Raw genomic sequence first — 3,880 nt, forward strand, 5'->3', positions numbered from 1 at the left:
ACTCTCCTCTGTCCTCTCTTTTCGTACACCTCTCATTATTTTTCTCACAACTCTCCTTTTACTCGTGCACCTTTTCTTTTTTCACGTGCACTCTCACACTTCTATAATTGAATTTGGTCTTTATAGACCTGTTTAGGAGTTAAAGATACAAGAGTAATAGGTTTTTTCTGAAAAGTAAAAGTATGGCAATTAGTAAAACCATCATGAAGAATCTTTCTATCAAACTGCCAAGGACGTTATAACAAGATATGACTAGCTTGCATAGGAATCGAATCACACAAAACTTAATCTTTAGAATGCCCTATAGAGAAAGAAATTAATGCTTGCCTAGTGACCCTAATATCACCATAATTATTCAATCAACACAATTTATAGGACTTAGGATGTTTAGTTGTTTTCAAACAAAGTTTATCCACTAAACTAGCATTAACAACATTAGTACAACTTCCGCCATCTATAATTATACTACATAATTAATTTGCAATTGTACATTTAGTATCGAATATATTCTCACGTTGTACTTCTTCTCTTTTGGCTTGTAAACTCAAAGCACGCATAGCCATCTAAGAAAAGAGTTTACCATTAAGAGCATATTCGACATCCTCCTCTTCTTATGTGTCATCATCTAACGCCGACTCATCATCACTATCATTACCTTCACTCATCACATCACCATTGTCCATGATTGTCATAATTCTTTGATTGGGACATTTGGCTTGCTTGTGTCCATATCCTTTGCACTTAAAGCATTAGATCTTCGATCCTGAACCACTTGCTTTCCCTTTACCTTTATCATCTATGGACTTGTCTTTGTTGTAAGTCAACTTGCTGGTACTAAAACTGCTCCCACCCTTTTGATTAGTCCAATTAGATTATTAGAAAACTTAGGTGCAGAGTTACCTTTGTTTATAGTCTAAACTTGCTTTCTCAACCTTAATAGCGACATGAAGGAGATCTTCCATGTCTTCAAAAGGTTATAACTCGATTAGGTTGGCAATATCTAGGTTAAGCCCATTAAGAAAACATGCCATTGTTGCCTCCCTATTCTCATGTATGTTGGCTTGAATCACGGCTACCTCTATCTCTTAGTAGATTCATTCAGAGACTTAGTTCCTTGTACAAGTTTTTAAAGTTTGTTGTACAATTTCCTATAATATTGTGAAGAAACAAACTGTCTATGCATGATTCTCTTCATCTTTCCCTATATTGATATTGGATCCTCATCGTTGCACCTTTGAGCTGTAACTAATTGATCCCACCACACACAAGCGTTAGCAGTAAACTCAATAGAAGCAAGTTTTACCTTTTTCTCTTATGTGAAATTATGGCATTATAACACGCATTTAACCTTGATTTAATGGATCCCAAGTTACCGTGTTTCCTTCCATGTCCAAACTTTTGGTTGGAGGCGCCATCGTCCTCGTCATCATCATCAATCCAATTTTGCCTCCTAGGTAGAGGTGGAGGTGGTGTGCAGTTTGGTTTCTCATCCCTTTCAAGTCTTAACTCATCCAACTGTGCCAAGATCCTTGCGAAAGTGTCTTGCATGGACTTCTTCCATAGTCTATCATCATCATGTGTGTCCATGATAACTATCTACAAAGAAACGTTAGATTGAAAACACACTCCCTTACATGTTTCCTCTCAAGTGTTTAAGCACACACCTTCTTATGCACTCACTATCTCACACCACTTGCCTATCTCTTAAATTCTTACAAACACTTATCATTTACTAATCATAACTTGTAAATGATCAAAGAGAATTAAGAGTTGTTTTAGAAAAGAAAAGAAAGAAATAGAGTTAAGAAATTTCGGGTAGAACGAAAGAAGAAGAAGTACCTCAATCCTTTGTTCTTGGATGGAGATTGGCAGCTAGGATTGAGAAAAGAAGGCTTGTTTTTGTTCTTGTATAAGAAAGAAAGAAGAAAAGCAAATGAGTTTAGTTTTTGATGTGTTTAAGGTTTTCAATTAGAAAAGAAAAGAAGAAACAAATTTGTTTTTTGGTTTTGTTTTTTTTTTAATATATTTTTATTGTATCTTGATTAGAAAAAAAGAGGTAAGAAAGAGAATTATGTTTTAAGGTCTTTGGTTTAAGAATGGTTTCGGCTAGAGAGGTAAGAACGATAAAGGATACGCAACTAAGAAGTCACAGCAATCTATTGAAGCAACCGTTAGTTATCATTGAACAATCAACAAAGTTGCAATGTTCAAAACAACAAGTCCTTGCAAGAACTTAGAAGGAGAACACTCTCAAGTATCAAATTATAATCAAAATTAAAGTCTTACAAGATGATAACCCTTAAGTATTTATAGTGAATACTTAGGGTTTAAACAAACTAATGAGTGTTCTGCCAAATGCAAGGGGCGGCCCATACTTAGAAATAATCTAATAAATATAACTACAAGTAATGAAAAAGGCCCAAAGAAATAGAGTTTTAAAGTAATAAAACACTCGAGGGCCAAAATACATAAGAAGTTAAATAAGTAGTAGTTTCAGTCCAATGGGAAATTAATAAAGAATCAAGCTTCTTGAAGCCCATTCTCATTAACTTGAATCATCAAGACACAATCTGACTCATTGGGCTTATTTGAGGCTTGTTCTTCCACAATGTGAGTTGTCACTAAGGCTTGAGCGAATAAGGCCACTGCTTCCTTAATCTTCTTAGCCCTTACTCTTATGATTGGACCATTCCCCATATAAAGAGGATCTTGCTTGGATGGGTTTGTAAAGCACTAGGATCTCCATCACAAGGATTGGCATAAGGAATCATGTGAATGCAATTGACAACCTTGACCAGTCGCATTGGGGTGTGATTTGATGATCTGGTAAGATGAGATACAAATCCACACGTGTAAGGAAGAAATCATGTTGTTGTCAATTAATCTAAGTAGGAATGCATGCATTTTGATGTTTGGGATGCATATAATTATGTAAGAGGTGTTATTAGGTATGCGCACAAGAAGAGACTAGAAGTTAAATATGAATAAATAAATAAAGAAAGATTAATAAACTAAAAACAAATTAAGAACCAGAGAGGAGTTGACTGGACAACAACTCTCGTAGTCTTAAATTTTATGGCCAGCTTAATAAAAATAAGGGTAAAATTGTTATGGGCCTACCTAAAAATACTCCTATCGAAATTATTTAATTATATGCATTTCAAGATCAAAGTGCTCGAATTTCGGCTTGTATTACGCTTGGATTAATCGAAAATAACCTGATTTCTCCCTTACGCACCTGGATTTATGTCTCATGCTTGATCATCAAGCTAAGCGCTAATGCCATTGGTCAAGCTTGTTAATTACGTTCCTATGAATTCTTACGCCCAAACTTGCGTCATCAAGAGTTGCTCGTGCCTAGAGGAAGAAGGAAGGATGGAGATTCTAATGATGCAAATCCCGAGTCAAAATATTTGGGCATGCCTCTATTCTCGGCATTCCTTTTTTCCTCTAAAAGATTCCTCAACGATAATTCGGAGAATGATATCAGTACACGATCAACAAATTTTCTTTCTTCCTATTCCTCTAAGCATTTGATCAGTGCCTATGATTTCTGCTTCCACCTGTTTTCACTTAACACTCATGTTTATGTTCCCCATATAAAACTAAACCAACATACTAGCTAGAGAATAGAAAGAGAGACAGAAAAGAAATGACGTGAGGGATAAATCTATGCTAGCTAGCGCGATTATTGATAAGTAAACGAATTTCTTGAAAGAACCCATAACTTGATTTCCTACAAGGTAGAAGAATGAAATAATATGCTCATTAGCCTCAAGTATTTGGTTGCTTGCGGTTTTATAGTGCGAAAGCCATCATCCCATAGGAAGAAGAGGCTAGAAGCTAAATATAAATAAATAAATACATATTAATAAACTAA

Source organism: Ricinus communis, chromosome 3 (genome assembly GCF_019578655.1).
Source record: "Ricinus communis isolate WT05 ecotype wild-type chromosome 3, ASM1957865v1, whole genome shotgun sequence".
Lineage (NCBI taxonomy): Eukaryota > Viridiplantae > Streptophyta > Magnoliopsida > Malpighiales > Euphorbiaceae > Ricinus > Ricinus communis.